Genomic DNA, 25158 nt, shown 5'->3' with positions numbered 1-25158 from the left:
CGTTTGCTATTTGTTACATCATTAAAGTCATAATTTAGAACTGGGATGGTACTATTGTTTACATTAAGAATATTGTTATAGAACTTTTCTGCAAGCAGAGCAAAGTAGGCGTAAATGGTTGGAATTTCTAGCTCCTGGTGAACTGCGGTGTTCCTAATAAACCAGCGACAGTTCACCACTTGTCGGAGTGTAACATTTTCCAACACTTGAATTTTCTTAACACTTGTAAAGTTTGCATATCCCCAAACAGGGCAGGCGTAAGAGAGTATGGGACGCAAAAGGGTCTTGTAAATGAGCAATTTGTTATCTATAGAGAGAACGAAGTTCTGGCCAATTAAGGGGGTAAGTGTCCGTTTACGGGCACGGAACTTGGCAATAAGCTGTGTAATGTGTGGGGTCCAGGTGAGTCGCCTATCTAAAGTAATACCAAGGTATCGGGCTTGCTTAGTCCACTGGATAGGGATGTCGTACATAAATATGCAATCTTCAGTATCGATGCTGATCCTTTTTGTAAACCAGATGGCCTCGGACTTCTCTATGTTGATTTTGAATTTCCAGGCGTTGAGCCAGGACTCAAGTGTGTGGATGTGTGATTGGAGTGCTTGTATAACTGGGCCAGGAGATGCATTTTATGAAAGAATTGCCGTGTCTTTGGCGAACATTGCCAGAGTGGTGTGTGGTGATTGTGGGATATAGTTCGTGTAGATATTATAATTGATGGGCCCAAGGAGGCTCCCTTGCGGGACGCCGGCCCTGATAGCCCGTGGGGTAAAGTGTGTGTTGTTTACACGAACGATAAAGTGTCTATCCTTAAGATAAGAGTAGGTGATGGCTGTGATGTACTCTGGGAAACCCAGGGTAATGATTTTGTACATAAGTATAATAGTATTGTATAAGTACAATAGTATTATTACATATCAAGCAGATTATTTTATCTTTTATTTCACAGCAAAAATATTCTAATTCCCATTTTACTTGGAATATTCTATGTTCGTCAGCGATTTTTCGTTTAATTTTACTCCAGCCTAACACGATCAACTCTCTAGAATGGACTCTAGAATGTTGCTTACGGAACCCATGCTGCTGTGGAATGATGATGTTATTGAGCTCAGTATGAGCGAGGGTTCATTGGAGGATGATGTACTCAGCTACCTTGCTGAGCGAGGACAGGAGGCTGGCTCTGCAGGTGGCTTTCCAGGCTTTGGAACTGGTGTTATGATAGCTGTTTTCCATGGTGTAGGATAGTGGCCCAGGCGAAGCATGTCGTTGATGATTGAGACCAGTTTAAGTAGCATGAGTATCCCCATGCACTTAATCACCTTGTTTGAGATCTTGTCAAGTCCTGGACTTTTGTTGACGTGTAGTTTCTCAATGTAGCCGTAGACCTCTGATGGTTTGACAGGAGTAATGTTGTTCGCGCGTGGTTTTGAGAGGAATTCTGTTAGTGTACTGTTAACCAGGTGTTCTGTTTGAGGGTGGGAGATTTTGTTTGTGCAGAATTGAGAAGCATAGTGATCAGTTAGTGACTCAGCTTTCTCAATTTCGGCGGTGGCAATTTTCTGTTGGCCGTTTAAGGGTGGAATGTTGGTGTAGCATCTCTTTGGTTTTGCAGTTGTCTTCCAGACAGAGCTATTATTTGCCGAAAGGGAGGAGAAATAGTTGGCCCAGTCGCGTTGTGTATGTTGGTGTGTGAGAGCCCTGACCTGGTGGTTGAGTCGGTTAAGCACAGTCTTGTCCGCAGGAAACCTGTACTTTTGCCATTCCTTTCGGGCAGCATTTCTTTTCCTGGATAAGATTCTTGAGTTCTGAATCAGTAGCTTTTTTTCTGTGAGAGACAGGAATGCTGTTGGCATCCAGAGCAGTTGTTAGGTCAGTGGTGAAATTGTTAACCAGTGCATCTAACTCATCACCTGTGTGGGCTGTTGGAATGTGTAGTGTGGTGTTGTTTAAGGCTTTGGCATATCCTGCCCAGTTGGTAATGAAGGCCTTTTTGTGTAGTGTGCTACAGACAGAGGTCCCCACTTGTATCATGACCGGGCTGTGGTCAGAGGATAACTTATTGAGAGTTTGGATGGATCTTGAGAGGCAGCCTTTGAGAAGGAAGAAATCTCCAAAACATTGGCTGATCTGTCGTTGTAGCGTGTTGGGGTATCTGGAGCTGCAATAGTAATTCCTGCCTCATTGGCAAAGCGGTAAATTACAGTACCTAGGTATGTGGATAGATTGCAGTTCCATGCCCGGTGGTGTGCTTTGAAGTCTCCGCCTATTATTGTTTTTCTGTTGAGTTGAGAAAATTAAAGCATATAGCCATTTTTTTAACACGGAATTCAGCTGTTATATATGCTTACAAGGACCCCCTATCTGCGTACCTATAAATGTCGTTCAGCAGGGCATTCAAGGGCCCCTTAATGTCCTGCTGAACATTAAGGGCCCCTATGCCACAGCATTCCTTGCAAAAAATAAGCCTGTTTGGGGTTTCTATAATTAAGACACGCCGCCAATTCGAATACTAGGCAAAACACTAAATAATTCTTAATGCTAATACTTGGTAAAATATTTTTCACTGTTTATTGTTATTTTGATAGAGAAATTAAAAGACTTAAGGAAATTTAGGATTCGTTCCATTTCTAATTATAAAATGTTATTAGATTAAGGGCCCACCAGTGGCCGAAAATTAAAGTCGCTGAACACGAGTAGTTAGCCACGGGGGGGGGCTGCTGAAAAGGAGGGCATAATCCAACTCGTGGTCTTGAGAAAATGTGGTGGTCATCATCTAACTTCTCCACATTTAGTTTTTATACGGAAGAAAATAGAAATTGAATTCTTTCAATGAATGCAATTCTGTACAATGAAAATGTATTATTGAACTATAAACTGTTATGCAAATAACATCTTTTTTTAAAGTAGGAGTAAAAAGACAGATATTTGTTACATCAATGAATTTGTAGTAAATATTGAATTTTTCATTTTGAATGCTATGCTACATGTATGGGAAGTAGCAAAAATAGGCATAATCTTATGGATAGTCCTTGGCGAAAAAGATATGAGAGACGACAGAGACCAGCGTGCTAGGGCTGTAGCCGATCAACCAATCCAGGCGGAAAAAGGCGTAAGTACAGAATGGTACCGTGCAAAACTAAAGAAATGCCAGTAATTGCGATAGGGTCAGAGAGTCAGATGTGTGACATACATAAATAAATCTAACTGGCGACATTGTACAAAGCAAAAAACAAGATATGGGAAATATATACATAAAATACAAATGAGGTGACATAAGTGTATACAAAGTGTACGTAGTAAAGTGATGGGTACATGGATATAAGCAAAGAGATAATATATTTATACACTCATGTCCATAAATTAAGGATAATTCGGAGTCACGCGGAAATCGAACTCTAAAATAAATATATCACCTGCAAAATCCCTACACACCTCTTCAAGAATCATATGCAAATTTCAGGAAGGAACCAGATGACACCGATGGTACGTCACAATGACGAGAGTGTAAGAGAGTGATATATAAGGAATACAGGGAAAGAAGCAAAATTGTTCGCAGGCGCTTTATAAGCATTTCAGTGCAATAACCGAATAGTTATGACACAAAGGACGCATTTGGATGATTTTTTACGTGGTAGAATTGTCGGCCGTCTGGAATGTGGGCGTACACAACTGGAAGTATCAGACGAACTCGGAATTGCCCAGTGTCATCTCCAGGTTTTGGCAACGATTCCAAGATGAGGGTAATGTGAGTATACGTTACAGCACAGATCGCCCCAGAGTTACAACGCCGAATGAAGACCGGTATTTGGCAGTTACTGCCGAAAGAAACAGGCGGAGCACAGCCTCAGTTGAGTCAGCCTCAGCCTCAATCTCGTCAGCTCTCTTCAGCCACTGGTACGACAATTTCAAGGCCGGCCGTGTACAGACGCTTAGGGCAGATTGGTCTACATCCTCGTAGACTTGTCAGATGAGTTCCACTTACTGCACCTCACTGCCGCCTGCGGTTAGCCTAGAGTAGAGAGCATGCATTGTGGACACCGCAACAGTGGGCTTGTATGATGTTTTCCGACGAGTCTAGGTTTAGCTTGCAGTTTGATTCTCGCCGGACTTTCATATGGAGAGCTCCAGGTACCCGTTACCACCAAGAAAACATCATTGAACGACACCGTTACCGGTGGTGCAGGAGTGTTCGTTTGGGGTGGAATTATTCTGGGTTCTAGAACTGATCTGCATGTTCAAATTGGAACCGTGACAAGCCAAATCTATCGGGACGTCATTCTGGAACAACATGTACGTTTGTTTCGAGGCGCCATGGGGGCACAATTTGTGTGTATGGATGACAACGCCCGTCCTCACCGTGCAAGCATCGTAAGAGAACGCCTTCAATCGGAGGATATCACCCGTATGGACTAGCCAGCATTCTCACTGGATTTGAATCCAGTAGAGTACGTGTGGGATATGTTTGGCTGACGAGTTGCAGCCCGTCAACCTCCTCCTACATGTCTACCAGAACTTCGGAGAGCATTGCTTTTTGAGTGGTGTAATATCCCCCCAAGATCAGATCGATAAATTGATACTTAGCATGCCTAGGCGTTGTACGGACTGTATTGCATCGCCTAATGTCTCTCAGGCGACAATGATAACAATTATACTAACCATGCAATATTGTTTTTTTGTAAATAGGTTTTTTTTTTTTTTTTGTAATTTGCTCCAGGGAGAAAAAATCGCTAATTTTTTTAATAGTATCAAACATATAGCATCTGTTTTTGCTCTTTACCTCTTGTTTAATAAATAAGCTTTACAAATGAGTCAAATTTGTTTTGCTTCTAACTCTTCCTTCGCCTGATTTGCATTATCCTTAATTTATGGACATGTGTGTATTTAAGGTTTTTTTTTTTTTTATTTTTTATTTTTTTTATTTTTTTGTTAGGGGGAGTTAATTCTCCTTCAGATGATGTTTATATTGATTAATTAAGATGTCTAAGTACCGCAAGCGGTCGCTTTCCGTTTGCCTTGTCATTATAGTCATAATTCAACATCTGGATAGTGGGGTTTTCAGTTAATGTCATTTTACTAAAGAATCTTTCGACAAGAGTTGCCATGTAGACATGAATTTCTGGTATTTTGAATTCTCTGTGGATTGCCGAGTTCCTAATAAACCACGGACAATCCAAAGCTTGTCTTAGTACAACATTCTGCAGTACTTGCAGTCTTTTGATTGCAGTATCATTAGCATACCCTCAGACAGGGCAGGCATAAGTAATTATGGAATGTAGCATGGTTTTGTAAATAAGTAATTTGTTATCAATAGATAAAACGCTGTTCTGAGCAATTAAGGGGAGGGGATGAGTGTATGTTTACGCTTGGTAATACGTTGTGTGATATGTGCGGTCCATGATAAGCATTGGTCGAGGATAATACCAAGGTAGCGGGCCTGCTTGGTCCATGGGATTGGGGTGCTATGCATATTAACATGGATGTTGTAGTCTATGTTCTTTTTTCTTGTGAAGAGTATTGCATCTGATTTCTCCACATTGATCTTGATTTTCCATGCCAGGATTGCAGCGTGTGGATGTGATTCTGTAGTGCTTGAATGACTTGAATGGAGGCTTATCTGACAGTCAGGATTGGAGTCAGGAGATATGGTGAAAGGTGTCGTTACATCAGAAAGGAAAGACTTTTTTTCTAATTATTTTGTTCAGCATGTGCTCGGTACCTCTGAAATCTTTATGAGATCAACAGAAATTCAGGAAACTATTTTCTGAAAACAAAATATTTAAGTTTGTGTTAAAGATGAATTGCAAGCAATGATTTCTTTCATATAGATTCAGAAATTAAAATTATGTTTAAAATGATAATACTCAAAATAACAAGCGAGTACAACAGTTTTTAAGAATCTAAAATATATAATTCATGAATTAAAATCGTAATTTTATTCTTATAATTGATTTCTTTCGAACTTCAATAATATACTAGAATAATTACATGACCCTTTTGAGTCCCCTCCTCTTATATGCCTGTCCTGTTTGCGGATATACCAATTATATTAATGTTATGAAACTGCAAGTTCTCCAGAATATTTTACTTAAACGAGCGGCGAATGTCGATGGTTCGTTAGAAACACGACAATTCACCAAGAGTCAGCTGATAATTTTTTTTAAAAAAAATACCAGATATAAATAATAGCACCATACCAGGCTTAATTATGATTACAACTCTGATAGCAATCGTAAGCGATCCCTCGCGGTTCTAAGATATCTTGATAATTAACTGCTAAAATTACAAATTCAAATACTCATTACTATGCATAATCTTTTACTGTTCTGCGGGCCCACCAGCGGCCGAGCGGTAACGTCGCTGAACACTGGTAGTTAAGTCCGAGGTTCGAATCCCGCGAACGGGCTGGCTGCATGGGTGTTTTCGTGTATACGAGCCAGTTGCCCTTATTAGAAAGTCCTCCACGAAGGCATCCCTCCCTTTAGGCAGATAGCCCTCGTGTGCTTTGCCATAATTGAATAATCCCAATCCCAGTTTCCCTTAAAAAGTCCGCCACGAAGGCATCCCTCCCTGAAGGCATCTGCCTTCGAGTGCTTTGCCGTAACCTAATAAACCGACCAACTTACTGTTCTGCTTTTCTGTTAAGATGCTGACGTATGTATATATTTATCTGTATGTAGTGTGTATATTTTTTTTTCTTTTTTGATATTTATGTATTTATGTAAATTGTCATTTTAATGTTACCCACTTGATGCTGTAACACAAAAGTGACTCTCTGATTCAGCAATTTAAGGCATTTCTTTTAAATCCCGTATGACATGCAATTGCTTATTTTCTTACTTGCGCACTTACCTTCGCCACAGGCCTGCACCGCAGGTGTGTTTCCCTTGGACTCTTATCTACGTGCTCACCTCTACTGTGTACTGTTCTCCGTGAACTTTCCGTGTTCTATTTATAAACTGTTCCTAATCTCAAAGAATAGAAAATCGGAAATAATTATGCCCGGATAGCGTCTTGACGCGGGCACCCTTAACAGGGAACTTTCTCGCGTTTGCCTGAGCCGACATCACCGTAGGACAGATGTTTAGATTAGAAGCTGGGGTCAGGTATGGGCGAAAATTTTAAGACACCATATAAGTCTTTTAAATTCTTTATAATGGTGTAAAACCGAGTAATTCTGGTAATATTTTATTTTCGGATGCCCTTAAGAAACAGGTCTGCATGTGTGAAAATTTTCAGATTCCCGTAATGATTTATTGTTATAAGAAAAAAATATATCGTGATAATAAAGCCACGAATTCGGATGCCTTTAGTCACCCAAAGATACTGAAAATAATCCTGATTGTGCGTCTGCTTCCGTTGCTAGCAAATTAGATGCGTTAGAAAATTTTGAAATTGTTATAAATAATACAGTCGAAACTTCTAACCCCTCTCACCTGACAGGACTAAAAGATCCAAGGTTTAAATTCAAATGGAGCCCACCGGCAGATTTTGAGTAAAATCCAAATTCAAACCAAAACTTCGAACAAAATGAACTTCCGCTTTTTAATTTAATGTTGACCTGTTCGCCATTGATTTAATTTAATCTATTAATTTTTCATCTGTTTATTTGTCATTTTAATTTTAAGTACTTATTTTTTATTAATTTATTTATTTTACTTTCTTGGTGGCTTTCTGTAGCGTGTTAAAAATAAAACGATCATGCGAGCAGACGATCGTGAGTTTGTAGTCGTCTGAATTCTGATTCCCGGCAGGCCTTGCGTTAAATGTTTGTAAAAAAACGAATCTTCAGAATTCTAATGTATCGGATAATTTTGCTTACCAAGTTAGTTTATTATTTTCTTTTTCTTTTTTCCTTTTTTAATTACACTTGGATTATTTCAGTCTAATATGCTTTCGTATACGGCGTGAAGTGAATAAAAATAAGAAAAAAAAAATTGGACATTGTACTTCATGCGAGAATTTTGTTTATTTCTCTCTTTAATTATTATTTTTTGTATGGTGGCACGAAAGCCGATCAACTTCTTGGATTATTTCATTCGGCTTCCTCCAGGATAATTCTTGAACACTTGGATTGCAGGTACTGTAACTTTGTAATTTAATAGTTTATCTATTACTTTAATTATTATCACTTTAAAGTTTGTTTCGTTTATAAAATAGAAACTCTTCACAAGTGTAAATCCAAAAGGAAACCTTATAATTATGTATTTCTGTCATCTACCCACCAGCTCCGACGGCTTAAGGCTTGTTAGATTACACTTTGCTCATTTAATTCGTTTTTTCACTTATATAAAAAAAAATAATTAATAAATAAAGGCAGGGCTTTGAAATATTTATTTACCTCAAAATTGATTCTACGAGGGGTAGAGCCTCGATCCCAGACACCATGGTGTCTGACACAGCTCTACTGGAGATATATATGTGTATTTCTGAAAATAAAAGCTGAAATAATAACAGCTGAGATCAATATTTAAGGAAATAAGCATAAAAGTTTTTAAGTTCTCGTTTAAGCTCACACAGAAAAAAAAAAAAAAAAATTTAAATTAAATTTTTTGCTTTCCAAAATTTGTGAATGTTGGACGAAATTCTTAAATGAATTTTATGAATTTTCAGCAATTTTACTTATTTAATCATTGGTTTTTATGCTACTGATAGTCTGTAAATTCATGAATTGGTATATAAAAAAATAGAAATATAGAATTTTATATATTTTTAGAAATATATAAAAAATTTTAATCTGGTACTCATTTAATTTTACTCGAGCATCTCACTGATATGTTTTGAAGCTCATAAGACTGAAAAAATAAATGGATGTCTCAGACTTAATGAAAAATTTAACAAAAATGAAAGCTAGATGACGCAAATTTTTATAAATGAAAATTTTTATTACTATTATTCTTCATTGTGATTTTTGGCTATAAGATTGATGAACCGCAGCAGTGAACCATTTTAATTATGAAAAAAAGGGTACTTACGTATTAACGCAACCAGGCCAAAATTTGCATAAATCGCCAAATTTGGCGACCCTACTTACGGCAACCCTACCTGTTATAGGTAGTTTTTCGTAAAGAAATTATTTTTCTTACTGGTTAGATTGAATGCCTTGAAATACTTTAACTATGGGTATTTGGGATCTGCCTGCGAGTGAAAAAGATGCTGTTGAATTGTTGCAGGGATATGTAATTATACCGAACGAACGTACTTGCAAAAATTCTCATAAAATGAAACTGTATTTTGGAAAGCAAATCTTCTGGAAATGTAACGTCGAAGAAGTGCAATCAGCATTTGGGTGTGAGAACCGGAAATTGGTTTGAAGGTAGCCGAATTTCATTTGTGACAGCGGTGCGCTTCATTTATTGTTGGTGTAAAGAGTTAACCTCAATTAAATTTTGTGCAGAAGAGATGGGAATTGCTGACAAAACTGTTATACATTGGAATAATTACATGCGGGAGATATGTGCCCTTGAAATGGATGAAAAAGAAAAAAAGCAAATAGGCGGCGAAGGACTTATTGTGGAAATAGACAAAAGTTTATTTGTAAAAAGAACAAATAACACTGGGCGTTTACTACCACAGCAATGGGTTTTCGGCAGAATTTGCCGAGAAAAGAAAGAGACTTTTTTGGTTACTGTACCTAACAGAAGCGCCGTTACCCTCATGGAAAAAAATTGCGAAAATATCAAGGAAGGAAGCATCATTTATTCGGATTGCTGGAAAGGATACAATACAAGTGAGTTGGAAAATGCTGGATTTCTGCATGGAACTGTTAATCACAAATATAACTTTGTGGATCCCAACACGGGCGTTCACACACAACATGTAGAGCGCATGTGGGGCTCAGCCAAATGGCGCAACAAAAAACAGAGAGGAACAGCCCGTCATCATCTTGACTCATACCTTATCGGATTTATATGGCGCCAAGCTCAACCTGTTAATGGCGAAGACGGTTTTCAATCAGTGCTAAAAGCAATAGCCAAAAGATTTCCGCCGAAAAAATAATTCTGCAACTTATTCAAATTCGAAACCGGAAGGGTTTAATTGCTATTTTATATTTTAAAACAAAATAATATAAAAAACTGTATTAAAAATTATCTGTAATTAATAAATGTACATTTTCTTTCTATTCATACTTTTTTACTCAAACTTACAAATCGCGTCAACCTGGTTGCGATAATACGTAAGTACCAAAAAGAAGTTAGAGGTGATAGACAAAAGATAAGTAGGGAGTCGAACAAAATTAAAAGCACAACAGAAAAAAAATTTACAGATCTTTTATAAAAACTGTGCTTCGAAACCAGTTTTTACTGCTATAAATGTCTGCTCAAAAGTTAGACAGTGTAAGGGAAAGCGAAGAGTGTTTCGTTGATTTCAAAATTTGTGCACGAAATAACCGCGGAAGACAAAAATGTGAAATTTTTTTATGTAGTTTTATAGTTACGATTTTTTTTCTTTTTTTAAAAAATTTGTACTTGAATGCATTAAGGAATAGTTTGTAATGAAATGGCATCGATGAAAAGAGCTAAACATAGTTTATGGTACCATATACAGACATTAGGTATTTTGGAAGCAGGAAAGATGAAAAATATGCAACGCCTTCACCGGGAATCGAACCGCGGACCTCTGGAATACCCGCCCAGCGTACAGACGCACACTGAAATTTACTTACGTAGTACTGTTCTTTGGTGGGGGAGGGGGGAACTGAACCACTGGCGTTACTATTTAAAAAAAAGAAAGTACCTAATTATGTATTTTAGTGCAGGAAATTGTTTTTGCAATAAGGGAAAGACTTACTGCTCACACTCAAAGGGAACTCATTATGCTCATTTTTTTATATATTATTGAGTAATTTATATTTGTGACTCACGTAGATCATGGTACCTTATTAGTGTAATTATTTTTTTCTTCAGTGCCTGTAGCTATTTCCCTTCTCGTGTGCTATTCTGTAACTTAACCAGTTATCTTTTCACGCATTAAAACTAAATTGGATCTCATGAAAAACTGATCCTCAAAAAACCAAGTTTAATTAAAACCATCTCATACACTCTGCTTAGATTAGAACAGGGGCCTCAACTTCCATCCTTCTGAAACTTTATTGAGGTAAGTAAAGATAGTGAGAAAAGGATATTTTAATAACTTTCAGTTTAAAACATTTCATTTTAGTGTATTATATCTCGGTGCCTCAAATATGTGTTTATACTAAAATATTTAAGAATTAATTCAGCTCTGACAATATCCATCATTATACAAAAAGTCAGTTTTTAGACTTCTTGATTTCGTACGCTTTAAACCTTTCCCTTGCAGTTTAGTGACATAAATCATGGGAAATGGTCCCCCTTTTTTTTTGTATAGGGGCTCAAGCGTTCTAATTACGCCACTGTACACAGCTAAAAATGTTTAGGATCTTTTTATAACTGTCATCAGGGCTTAATTTCTAAAATTAGAAGTGCCGGAGCCCTGTGGAAGAAGGAAGGAAAGGAAAAAAAATAATAATTAAAATAGCTAATAATTAAATAATATATTTAAATTAAGATTAATATTAATTTGCTTAAATTAAGCAATTAAATTAATTATTTAAATAATAAATTTTAATTAAGAAAAATGTAAAGATAAAGAGAAATCTAATAAATTATTAAATTAATTTAGAATAATTAAATAGGAAAAAAAAAGTAGCGGACCTCGTGAATTTGAGGCATCGTCTGGAATTACAATCCCATTTAGATGCAAAGAAGCAGCTCAGCCGATCTTCGTCTGAGTTTAAGCCCTAATTATACATAAAATGTATTATTCCAACGGATGATACGTATCAGTCTTTTTTTGCAGCGCACCAAGGAAAAAAGATAAAACGATTAAAGCTCCACTAAGGAGAATAGTGAGAATTCTAGAAAGAGTATGATGGTATGGAAAGAAATTTAACTGAAAAGTGTAGGTTTGAAGATAAAGAAGGAAGAGTTGAAGACTTCCTGATCGCGATGCCCTGTCGGTATAATTCTAGCCGTCAAGCAGAAATTTTCCCTGTTTAATTTTCTTGAATACAACGTGAGAATAAATATAAGACTTCTCGGTACAAGTGGCAGCAGTGGTCCCTCCGCTTGGTTACATCTTTCAGGAAGTCTACAGTTCTGCAGAAGGAAGTCACTAGCATGGAAGGGTGTCACTTTTAATTCTTTTAGGAGTACAAAATTTACCCCCTCATAAATTCATTGCATAGGCTGGAGAATAAGCCTTTGACATATAATTGGGGGCTTCTCTTTCCTTAAAAGTGTCAACCTCTGTGCAAGGCTTGAGTGCGATGGAAAGATAAACTTGCATTCAGAAGTTAGAATCGGATTTTTAAGACATGTTTACTATTAAAACAAAATTTTTGTGCTAAAATTGTGGTTCACTTGCACAAAAAAAGTGCCTGAGGCCTTTTATTTAGGGCTTCGGTGCGCTCCGGCTGAAATCATAATTTATCTCGAAAACTGAGAAGTACCGGAGCCGGCCTCCGGCGCAATTTAAGCTCTGACTGTCTTCGGATTTAACTTGTAATGTGAACCGTGCTGTCTATGCCTTTGGATTGACCAGGATTTTGACACTAACCTCAATTTTCCCCCCAAGATTACCAAGGTTAGTTGAAAGGACCGAATTTCATTAACCAAAATTTCATTTGCTTCGTAATTTTTCTGTAATCTTAAATTCTTAAAAAGGGGGAGGGGTACTTCAAGAACACTCGACAAAAATTATAAAGATTAAATGATTAAATTTCAGAGTTCAAATGCTTTCCTAAACAATACTTATTGCTATATTTTCTTTAAATATTTTAATCAGTAAATTTTTTATACGAGTATGTTAAAGTAGCAGGCCCACCAGCGGCCGAGCGGTAAAGTAACTGAACACTGGTAGTTCGGAACGGGCTCGCTGGATGGGCGTTTTCTTGGTTTTTCCCATATGTATACTAGCCAGTTTTCCTAGAAAGCTTTCCACGAAGTCATCCTTCCCCCTTAATCCATCCCTCGAGGCTTTGCCATAATTACATAAAGCAAAATGAAATCACTAAAATGGCGTCAGTAAAAATGCGGCACTTTTATTTCGTCCCCAGTTGTTGAGAAGAGTAAAATTATGAAATAATAACAGAGTTCATAAGGGAAAAAAAAAAAATTCACAGCTTCAGAATAAAAAAAATAATTTTTTTTTAATTCAGAATATTCTACATATAAATAAAAAAAAAATAACAAATTGAAATGAAATATAATCTAAGAAGGTGGTCTAAAATTGCAAATACATTCAATATTGGAAAAAAAAAGTTTTTGAATATAACAGACGCCACATAAATTCTATCAAATACGACTCTCATGGTGGCGAGCAATGCCTTGCTGGTATTTATTTCGCCATTTAGCAACTCCGGCAATCGTTCCGCAGTTTGGATATGAGATCCAGTCTCAGGATCTGCAAAATTATAACTCTAATTCAAGTTAAATGTTGACAGGCAGAATTTCTTAATTACTCTTTCTTGCATCCTTTCCAGCGTCCAAAAATAGATTGCTGCCATCCGCGATGTTTTCCTGAACGGCAGTCATCAGCGTATCGCAGCACAGCGATCGGGAACGACGACTGAAAAACATTCTTTGGAGGAAAGTTTTTTCTCAAAAAGGCTTTAGTCTGTTTCCATGATATTTTGGCTCCGTCATTTTTATTTAAGAGGCAGCAAAGATTTTGCCCATACATTCCTCAACTAGTATCCAATCTATGTTCGTATTACTGTTGATTTCCCACTGAAGTTGAAAAAATTCATTTGACGTGAATTCGTGACACTACAGCACATGATAAAACAAACAGCACTAAGAAAGATACGAGCCTAACCATGTTTTGGTTCTAATTCTTTTTTTTTTTTTTTTTTTTTTTTGTTTTTTTGTTTGTTTGTTTGTTTGTTAACAGCAAAAACGTACATAACAACACCATAAAGGAAGCAGCTTTCTTGAAGTCAAAAATTAACTTCATCGGAAGATTTTGAGAGGGCTTTATTACATTCTGATTACTTTATTAACATACAGTGAATATATACTAAATCTTTAACTTTAGCTTAAGTAATTCGGAATTTTTGACGGAATTGTTGTTGGAACTAGGACTTAGAAGATAAGTCAAATTAAATATTTCGATAACCCAGTAAATTCAAGTTCGAAATTTCAATATTTTATTTTCGGAGGGAGGGGAAATGTTTTCAGTTTTGGTCCATTATACTAAGTATATTTGCTTCGATTTTTTATTTTTCCATAAAAGCGAAAATTTTACGCATGGTATACATATAACGCATAGCTTCAAATTAAAATTTAATAATATACAGAGTGGTTATAATTAAAGTTCCACATTGAAACGGTCATAAAACTACTGGATCAAATGTTATCAAACTTGGAAATCGTGTAAAGGAGGTCATGGGAATTTATTTTCCGCGAAAAAAAGGAAGTTCGAAACCTCACCACCAGGGAGGGAAATGGCGCTGTATGCAATATTGTTAAACGAAATATGGGTCGGAATCTAACTTAACCTTTTGTTAAACGGGTTTAATATGTTGTATACCCTTAAGAAACTTTGAAGTAGGCAAATTATTATTTAAAGTCGTTAAATTCGATAAATGTCGAGTGCGCCATCCCTGTAAGTGAGAATTTCGTCCGTGAAAACCACGAATTAGCGATTAGAAAATGTAAGATCGCAAATCACTCTCACAAGTGCGTACAATCTGGAAATCGTTTTCTTACAGATCGCTAATTTGTAATTTTTTAAGCCTGAATTCGCCACTAAAACATGAAGATACTGATTCAAAATGCTTTTAATCGATTTGGGCCAAAGAAATCCCTCATGTTATCTATCTAGTTCACTGCATTCTCCTACTGCATTCGATTGCATAACAGTCATTTCACACCGTTTACTCTTGAATGACAGCTAGTTTTATAACTGAACCATTTTTTTCTGAAGAGCAGTCGACAGCTGGACCACTGCGATTGCAGTTCCTTAGAGCCAATATTAAAATGTTTCGTGATACATGAACTGCAGTAACGTGGCATTTTAGATACTACGATTTTTATGCAGGGCTGGGCACCACCTCAAGAGTGTCGCATAGTTACTTAGGCAACATTTCACAAATGAACGTCTTATAGGCCAACACTTCCCCTCTTCCCACCAGACCTCAACCTCTGTGACTTTTGTCTATGAGGTTATCTCAAAAGCACTGTTTATGGTGATAATCTAAACAATTTGGCAGAAATGAAAAATGTGATACACTGATAACATTCCTCCTGATATGCTATGTGTAACGTGTATACGAGCCAGTTTCCCTTAAAAAGTCCTCCACGAAGGCATCCCTCCCTTAAGGCAGATAGCCCTCGAGTGCTTTGCCGTAATCTAATAAACCAAACCAAAACCAAACCTGATATGCTAAGAGCTGCTGTTGAGAATGCAGTAACATGATTTAACTTGCTTTCGCAAAATGCTGGACGCTACACTGAACATGCTTTGTAACACGTTTCAGAAAATATTAAACACACTTTAAACAGATGTTTTCGTGTCTTATTTCATTTAACAATATTGTATACAGCGCCATTTTTCCCCTGATGGTGAGTTTTTGAACTCTTTTTTTTTTCCGCCGAAAAGAAATTCTCATAACCTCCTTTACACGATTCCTAAGTTTGATAACATTTGGTCCGGTAGTTTTCCTTTTATGACCATTTCAAAGTGGAACTTTAATAATAACCACCATGTAAAATAAGCTTTAAAAGTCTGACAGTTTGGTTTAAGTCCCAACTTTAAAAAATATATATATAAATATAAATTTTTATATTAATTCTCTTAAAAGCATGTTTTAAGAAGCTAATTTTTTCTCTCGCGTTATAGATTGTATAAAAAAACATGATCTTTAATATGATTTAGATTGTTTCAGCCGATATAAGAATCGGGTTACTCTGTGGTACAGAATAAACCCTGCTGGACTGTTTTATTTCTTTGTCATTTAGCAAAAATCTTTTAATTAAATTATTTATCCTTTGGACTTCGCTTTAAACTTTATTTATAGCTAAAATGACTAAAAAATGAAAAGCTGTCTTTAGCTGAAACGCAATTCATATAATTGATATTTTAAAAAATTGACAAGAATGCAAAATGTATGGAAGTCTAGCAGTCGAAAAATCTTAATTTTCTTGTGTGAGCACTGAAAATAACTGTAGAAGGAAAGAAGAAAATTAGGGAGAAAAGTAAGCAAGAATTTGCAGGGAAATTTGGCTGTCAGACGTACCAAGATGTTCAAAAAGTTGGACGCTTTCGAATATACTTTCAGGATACTTTCAAAGAATTTAGGTGTTCAAAGAGAAAACTCTTGGACGAGTACACCAGCAAATACCATCAATTGAGCTTGTGTTAACAGAAAAGACAAAACGATATCATTGCAGATTAAAGTGAAGAGCGACTGGTTTTAAACTATATGGTTGTGTAAATTACGTTATAGAACATCATATCGTATCATAAATGGTGAATCCCATGATTTCCTCAGTCGAATTATTTGAAGATTCAGGAGTTTATCCAGTGATGTATGTGGATGTCACTTAAAGATGTTTTTTTCCCTTCCTGATGAACTAGCGGCTGAGCGGTAAAGTCGCTGAACACTGGTAGTTCGGTCCGAGGTTCGAATCCCGCGAACGGGCTGGCTGCATGGGCGTTTTCGTGGTTTTCCCCAAGTGTAACGTGTATGCGAGCCAGTTTCCCTTAGAAAGTCCTCCAGGAAGGCATCCCTCCCCTTAGGCAGATAGCCGTAGTGTGCTTTGTCATAATAAAATAAACCAAAACCTTTTGATGAAACCAGTCTTTCCTTTCATCTCATAGCTTCAAAATGTTTAGCCTCTAAAGACTGATAAAGGCTCTGACGAAATACTTCGTGAAGAACTTTCTAAGGGAAACCAGCTGTCATACGCGGTACACATGAGAAAATTGTCAGAAATACCAAAATGTTTCGAAAAGTTGGATACTTTTCAATATACTTTCAGAATGCTTAAAGAAACAGAGAAGAAAAATAAATTTTTTCGTAAAATTTAGTATTCGTATTTTTTTAAATTTAAAACTTTTCAATCTTATGATATTTGATTCTTGCGATTTCAAAAATAAAATATTTGACTAAAATATGAATAACATTTTAAGAAACCAAATGTAGGATAAAATTGTGTAAAGCAATGGGCACAATGATAAAACTGTTTAAAGCAGTGTATGCAAGTCATCTTAAGTTAAAATATCGGTTATACATCTCTCTTATTTATATATATTTTTTCTGAACGGAACATTGAAAGGCGTGTAAAACTGTGCTTTACTGTATTTTCTCTTTTAATATAGTATGCAGTTTTCAAATGCATCGTAGTCTGGGTTACAAAGTATTCTTCCGAAAAAAACGCAGTTCAAATAAATAAAATCAAATTCTGGAAAATTGATATTAATAAATATATTTAAAATGCTCAGTTCGAAGGAATAAATAGAAAATTTTAAAACAATTATCTGAAGAGACAATGCAACACAAACAATTAAAATAAAAGTATAAAAATTTAAAAATGACCTAAAATAATAGCTATGACGAAAAATATATATAAATAAAACTATTTGAAAAAAAAAAAAATAAGTAAACGCTGCACCTTTATTTACGCAGTTCGAATAGGTAAATAGAAATTTTTAGAACAGTTATTAGAAAAAAAAAAAAAAAATGTGCAACTTAAACAATTAAAATGAAATTCGAAAAGAAAAAATTACTTAAAATAATAAGTTATAATGAAAAATATAATATAAAGAATATTATTTGGAAAAAAGGAACGATGGTGACTTTTTTTCCTAAGGAAACTAGGTTGCCATATATTAAAAAGTTCGCCAAGTGAAGTATTTTTGGCGCAAATTGACAAAAAAGTGCCAACATAAATTTGTGAATTTCTCCGTAAATTTCGCTCCAAATTTTACAAAATTTCATATTTAGGCGTAATTTGAGTCGTAGAATCGAAATATGTAAAAAAATTGGTATGTTATTTCAGAAAAAGTCCGATTTTGTGTCAAAATACCTATGTTAGAATAGTGCTATATATAAATCTAATATATATCCTAAGTCGCGTTTTCGAAACATGAAGAACGTAATTTGAATTTTGTCAATCGGCCCAGTAGATTGGGAGATATAGGATTGTCCCATTTTTTTTTTTTTTTTTGAGCAGTGTACATTGGTGTTGTACTTCTTCGTTATCCTGATTTGCAGTAACGTTTGATCTATTTTTCGCTACATTTGGAAGGTGGTAATGAGTACTTTGGATGGTGCACTGTTCCATTATTGGTGTAGAAATAGGGATTTGCTGTCTTTCTTGTGATGCAGGTATCATGCAACGGGTAGAGTTGACTTTAAGGTACCCCTTATATTATCGCGAAGTTGTTGTTTTGTTTTTCGCCAAGTTGTATCATTTATGTATCAACCTGAATAGTTGAATTTTATGGAAACCCTATTATGACGTAATCGTTTGCATTATTCTTGGAAATTTTGAACCATGGGATGTTTTGCAAAGGCTTTTGTGGTGTGTATTGCTTAGGAAGTACATTGCTTGTTTCATTGTTTAGACGGAACAATGGCTGAATGTAGTAGAATTAATTTGAAGTTTCTGTACGATTTGGAACGAAAGGGGAAAAGTGCATTAATTGAGTGAACTAATTGTGTAAATGAAGGTTTACTTAGTAGCCATAGTCCGGAACTACATAGTATATTTTTGACTTTTATTTTTGTGAATTTCTGTGTACGGATTGTAGTTCAGATAATTTTAGGAAGTTTTTGATGCTGTTAAGGAATTTTGTGAGCCACAGACTGAGGATGACATATTTTTAAATAAGGTAAGGGAATTTTTGCTTTGTGTAGTGCTAAAATACATAAAAGGTTTTTCCTTTTTTGTGTTATTTTATTGTTTGGTTTAAAATGTAGCTTATTGAGATTATGTATTTTTTATTTGCCTCTACTGTAGAATTGGGTGCTCACTTTTTACGTGAAAATATATTGATGTGTACCTGGACAAACTCAAGGGAGTGCGTAAAATTCAGGGATTTTTTTAAAGTGAAACTACGTTGATGTGTACATGGATACCGAGTTTGTGCAATTCTTTGACTTGTTATTTTGGCTTGCGTAGCAGAAATTTTTAGGGCCAAAATCACCGCTACACAGGCCAAAATAACAAGTCAAAGCATTGCACAAACTCGGTATACATGTACAGCCAAAAATCGCCAAGTTTTGCCAAGGGGTACCCTAAAATATACTTTTACCTCATGCAACTTGCTGAGCTGGAATTCTGTTCGAGTTCTTGTGGGGCTGAAGTGATAGAGTCACTGGTTGTAGAAATAGTCATTTGATATAGAGCTGTGAGTAAATCCTGTAGTTGTCTTATGACTGTGGGTAGTTTCTGGAAACTGATGTGCCAGAAGAGGAGGGTGACAATGAAGAAATGCATGATAAGACCTTGCTCAAATACAGTCAAAAGTCGTTATTCCGGACTCGTCGGGACTTCGGCGATTCCGGATTATCGATTTTTCCGGATTATAGATCATCAGTTTAAATCTCGTAAGATGGCATGCAGAAATTCTAAAATTAAAAATATGAAACCGTAATTTATGAAATAAAGAACAGTTATGATCTAAAGGGTATCAAAATTTGCAAAAAGAAAAAGCTTAATATTTATTTGTTTACTTAAATAAACATTTCTTTCAATGTAAGTTGTTTAAGTTTTGCTTCGTTTCATGTGATAATACTTTCTCTTTAATTCTATTAAACAGACATAATTTCTTGTTCAGTTACAAAGTTCCGCTGTTCAAGTCCTATAATTGCTGTGTCAAGAACACCGACTAATTTGTCAATCGAAATTTTTTCGTTTTCAATAACCTCTGTCGCTTTTCTTCGCTATCGGAAGCGAATTATAATGACGAGGAACTTGTTTTAAATCATATCAAAGACGGAGCATATCGAGATGAAATACTACATTTGGTAAGGAATTATAAGCCAAATAAAATAAAAACATCTGATCTTCAATTATAAGCCAAATAAAATAAAAACATCTGCGCTGAAGATAAGGATAGTGTTGACAGATCAACTTCCAATTCATTACGTGCCCGCGGGCGCGTTTCCCCCGCCAAGCAGCGTGAAATTGATAAACAGATTTCGAATTTCAAAACATACTTTCGCTTTAGATCCTTTACATATTAACAAATATATATCGGAAATTCTATTTGATATAATCGAAAGTTTAAGCTTACTTTTATAAAATTGCTCTTACAGTCTGCAAAAAATAATAAGCCGGATCCAATTCGAAAATTAAGGAACAACGCAATCATCAACATTAACTGAAATAGATAATTAGATAATTTTAGCTTATACGTCCATTATACATAAAACGCGCACGCGAAAACGTATTCTGCACTTGCGCACACTCATATGTGCAGTCATAAAAGGTCTTACGCGCACGCTTAAACGCCTATGCGCATGTGTCAACGCGGAGCATGCGCAGAAAGTTTTTAGTTTTGAGGTCCGGATTATAGATTATTCCGAATTATGGGTGTCCGAATTAACGACTTTTGACTGTATTTTTCGAATTGATTCAACTTACTACAAAAAGAATGATGCCGAGATTATCGGAGATATCAGAGAAATAGCAGCTTTTCTGAATTAAGATGGCTTTTATCATCCATGTAAAAAAAAAAAAAAAGTTTTATTAAAAAAATATACTTAACTTACATATGCAGTATATAAAAAAGAGTATTAATCTCAAAAACAGGGCTGTATGCAAGGAGAGAGAGGTTCAGGAATGTACAGAACTTATTAACCCTTTAACTGTCAAGTTATTTTGATGATTTGGGTATACAAATTGTCAAATTTTTTTTTTTTTTTCAAAAACCAAATGTTTAGTACAAAATAAAATATACTTAAGTAGTTAAATTGATATTTTGACGTACATGGGTAAAATTTTTAAAGTTTTGTAGCCACTGCATATTTTCTTTGAGGCGGTTTTTCCAAAGGGTTTTGTTCCTGAGGGACTATTGTTTTCATTTTGCGATTTTGCATCGAATCACTCTGCATGTCGTTTCACTTTTCAAACTCTTGCCTTGAAATCTGCATAAATGTATGTATGTTCCTCACATTGTGATAAAACAACAGTATCTAGAGGCATCAAATTTTGAATAATGTAATCTTCCATTGAATATCGCCATCTGTAAGCTCTGGAATTTGTTATATTATCCATTTCATATTTTGTCAGACATTAAAGAATTTTTGATTAACAAACTAAATGTCTTAGATTGTGTATCGGAAATTCTAAAATGTAAAGGTATGTAGAGGGGACTAAAAAAGTAGATTTCTTATAGGAGTGTGCAGTAATGCCACGCTAAGGCAGTAGAGAGAACCAGTGCAGCATATAAAAGCTAGCGCGGCTAGCTGGATTTTCCTCGATGTTACTCCAGCTTAATTCCCACTACCACCTAAATTTATTGTGTTTCATAGATTTTATGCTCTTTTCTTCCTTTTTTATTTCATTCTGCAAATACTGTGTTCTTTTACAATCCAGCAGAGAATAAGCGCATCGGCGATACTTTGTCAATTAGCACTGCTTATTTCATGTCTCTGAGTCCCATCGCATTTGTGGTTTTTGTGCAAAATGCATCGCATTTGTGCAAAATGTGTATGTTAGAGCACTTCAGGCTCTTTTTATGATGATTGTGAAATTAATTCAGTTAATAATCTTACAAATATAATTTTTAGTAATCATACGTGCAATTTGGAATTCTGAGTTTCCAAGACATCACAAGGTCTACAAGATTTTGTAAGATAATATATGAGACAGTACTTTGCAGCTTAGTCACACTTGATCAAACAAATTGTAGGCTGGTAAACAATCGCTGAGGAGTAATTTAGACAGGTAATTTTTTTTAAATATTTTTTACCTTTTTTTACATTCATTCATTCATTCATTCATTCATATAATGATTTATGTGTATTGAATTTTTTTTTTATTTTATGGAAAATTTATGCTGCAAAAGTGAATTTAGAAATTTCGTGCATTGGTTACAATTGTCACCCTTCTGCAGAGATTGGTATATAAGCAAAACATATTTTGTCGAATGTCGAATTACAGCATTGGTGTAGAACAGTGTTTGTTTATTTAAACGGCGTTCCCATCATTAACTTTTGCTAACTTTTTTAGATGCAAACGTGTTCAAAAATTTTCTGTGCTATTATGTATGTGGTGTTGCACACGACCACCAAATGTACATAAATTATATCCTTATATGTTACATAAAGGTGATTAATTGAATACAAACTCAACCCAAATACGTACATTTTTTTTTACTAACATTTCTAGTAATTTTATTTTTATAAGAAATGGTACCAGACTTTGATAATATAAGAGGACTCATTTGTGCTCTAAATTTATAAAGCATGATGCATAATGCAGCGCATTATTGCTACAGCGGTTTAAAAGTCGTCCATGAAGACATCCCTTCTCTTAGACATATAGCCCACATGTGTTTTATCATCTACAGTAGTGCTTACAACAATTCTGAAAATTCTAAATTAGTGTTTTATGACATCAAACATTTATAATAATTAACTTGTAGCAGGACTTTAAAAAAATCTAAAGATATTTAGAAATAATAGAAGATTTGACAGTTGAGGGAATTTGAAAAATATACTAATTGTTATAAAAGATGAGCAGAAAATATGTATAATGTATAAATAATGTTTTCCCTTCTTTTTGTTTATTTGCACAGATTTTAAAAAAATGATATAAATCTAACATTTTGTTATTTAGGGAAACTGCTTTAAATTAAGCGTATAACAAATCAGTGTGAGAATGATTTTGCATACAAAATTCACACTGTAACACGTTTCAGCCAGTTTTAATTAGCTTCAGACGTTAAAAAGCTCCACAATTATGATTTTATGATAGTGATAGTTTAGGGGCTCTAGTTGCATATTATTAGGATAGGATAGCATAAGGATATTTGTGCATTAAGGATATATCTGAGTGTTATATGTAGCTGTTTTATGTAAAATGACTGAATAACATTTAATAATGAATGAAATATAGTTTCTCCGATACTTATGATTTTCATTGGAATGGGGCTCTATCCATTAATTAAAAGTAAACCTTTGAATGAGATTTTAATAAGATCTACAGTCTATTCCTAACAAAATTACATGAAATATTTTGAAAATGTAGCGAAACTTTATTTTTAAGAAATTAATAATAAAAAAATGACAAACATTTTATCTCGCAAAGGTCTTCGTACAGTGAATATTTTTGGATAAAATCAAAATTAGAATTATCGTTTGTCCCTTTTATAATTTTTGCATTGTGGTGTCATTTAAAAAATCGTTTGCTTTAATTTTTTATTGTTTACTTCCTAATATTCTATTTATTATCGAAAAATAGGTAGCAGTCATAAAGAAATTACAAACAGCATTCAGAAATTGATAATTTTCCACCTTAGTAGTGGTAAATTAATTCGAAAAACCCACGTTTGAGTGCTGTAAAAGTTTCTGCAAAATTTAATGCAAAGTGTTCTACTTCAGTTTCACCTGAAACTGCTCGATGAGTTCTCAAAGAAGCTGGATTACATGGGTGTTCTGCCAGTAAAAAATTTTTTGTGAGAAAACAGAAAGCTTAGACCTTCATTCTCAAAATCAATGATAAATACACCCGAAACGTACTGGAATAATGTCCTATTTGCTGACGAAAGCAAATTTAACATTTGTGTTTCTGATGGTCAAATAACTGTGGAGAAGAACTTAGTTTGAAAAGTTAATCAGGGCAGCATCAGGACTCGATAATTTGGTATTTATTGATGGCATAATGAATCATTCTCTTTATTTAAATATTTTAAGAGACAATCAGAAATTATCAGCCTAGAATTTGGGTATTGGAAACAACTTTATTTTTAATCATGATAACGATCCTAAGCATATGGTTCTCAACGTCTTTCTGTGATTTCTCTATAATAGTCCACCGGTTTTTAAAACACGACCTCAGTCTCCAGATTTAAACACCATAGAACAAACACATTTCGAAAGAACTGGAGATTAGAGTACGAAAACATGACTTTAAAACGAAAACCGAACACTCATGATGTAATTCTAGTGTAGTGTATACTACACTGGTGTGCAAAATTTAAGCAACAGGTGTTCTTTTTGACATAACTCGACAAGAAATCATCTGAGAGACATGAAATTCAGAAATATGAGACAGCAGTTTGGATTTAAACGATGACGAAACCATGGGTGCACAAAAATGAATACAAATAGTATGGAATGCAAATAGTATGGGATCAAATGAATGGCAAATAGTATGGATCAAATGAATGCAAATAGTATGGAATTAAACAAAAAAGGCTTTATTGAACTCATAGTATTGTTACACATGACTGTCTGTACAAGAGGAAGAACAACAAGCAGATATTCCTTAGCATTGGGTATGCCCTCCCATTACTGCAATGGTTGCTTCGCACCATCTCTCCATATTCAGCACCAGACTGTCCAACAAATCTTTGAGGTAAGATTGCCCATTTCTCAATCACCATCTGTTTCAGTTGTTTGGTGTTCCGGGAGAATGTAATCTTGACGCAAGCTATCTCCCCAAAGCATGTCACACATGTTCTATTGGATTTAAATCAGGGGAGTATGCTGGCCAATTATTTCGAGTGATTGAGATTGATGGATCTCGAGTGATATCTTAACTTTTCGGTAGCTTCTGAACAGCATCAGTCCGGTGCAGCCATGCATTGTCATCCATAAAATCAGTCTTCTGCAATCGCACCACAAATCAGACGCGTAAGGGGAAGGATCACCTCCTGGCAATAACGATCTCCGGTTACAGAAACTCTGTCGTAAATAGGGAGCTCTGTGCATCCGTTCAGCATAATGCCTCCCCAGATGAAATCTCCAGGACCACCATAACGGTTTCTTTCCGTGATGTTACTGGAATGAAACTATTCTGTGATTCTGGAATGAGAGTATTACTGGAATGAAACTATTCTGTGATTCTGGAATGAGAGTATTACTGGGATGAAACCGACCTCTCTCCAAATCAGCTGGTGTTGAGAACTGCTTGTGGAACTCATCCATAAAAAGGACACTACTCCATTGATGAGATGTGC

Source organism: Stegodyphus dumicola, chromosome 10, assembly GCF_044657685.1.
Source record: "Stegodyphus dumicola isolate Sdum_Otavi_A_Nest chromosome 10, ASM4465768v1".
In the NCBI taxonomy this organism is placed as follows: Eukaryota; Metazoa; Arthropoda; class Arachnida; order Araneae; family Eresidae; genus Stegodyphus; species Stegodyphus dumicola.
Note: the sequence above shows the minus strand (reverse complement) of the source record.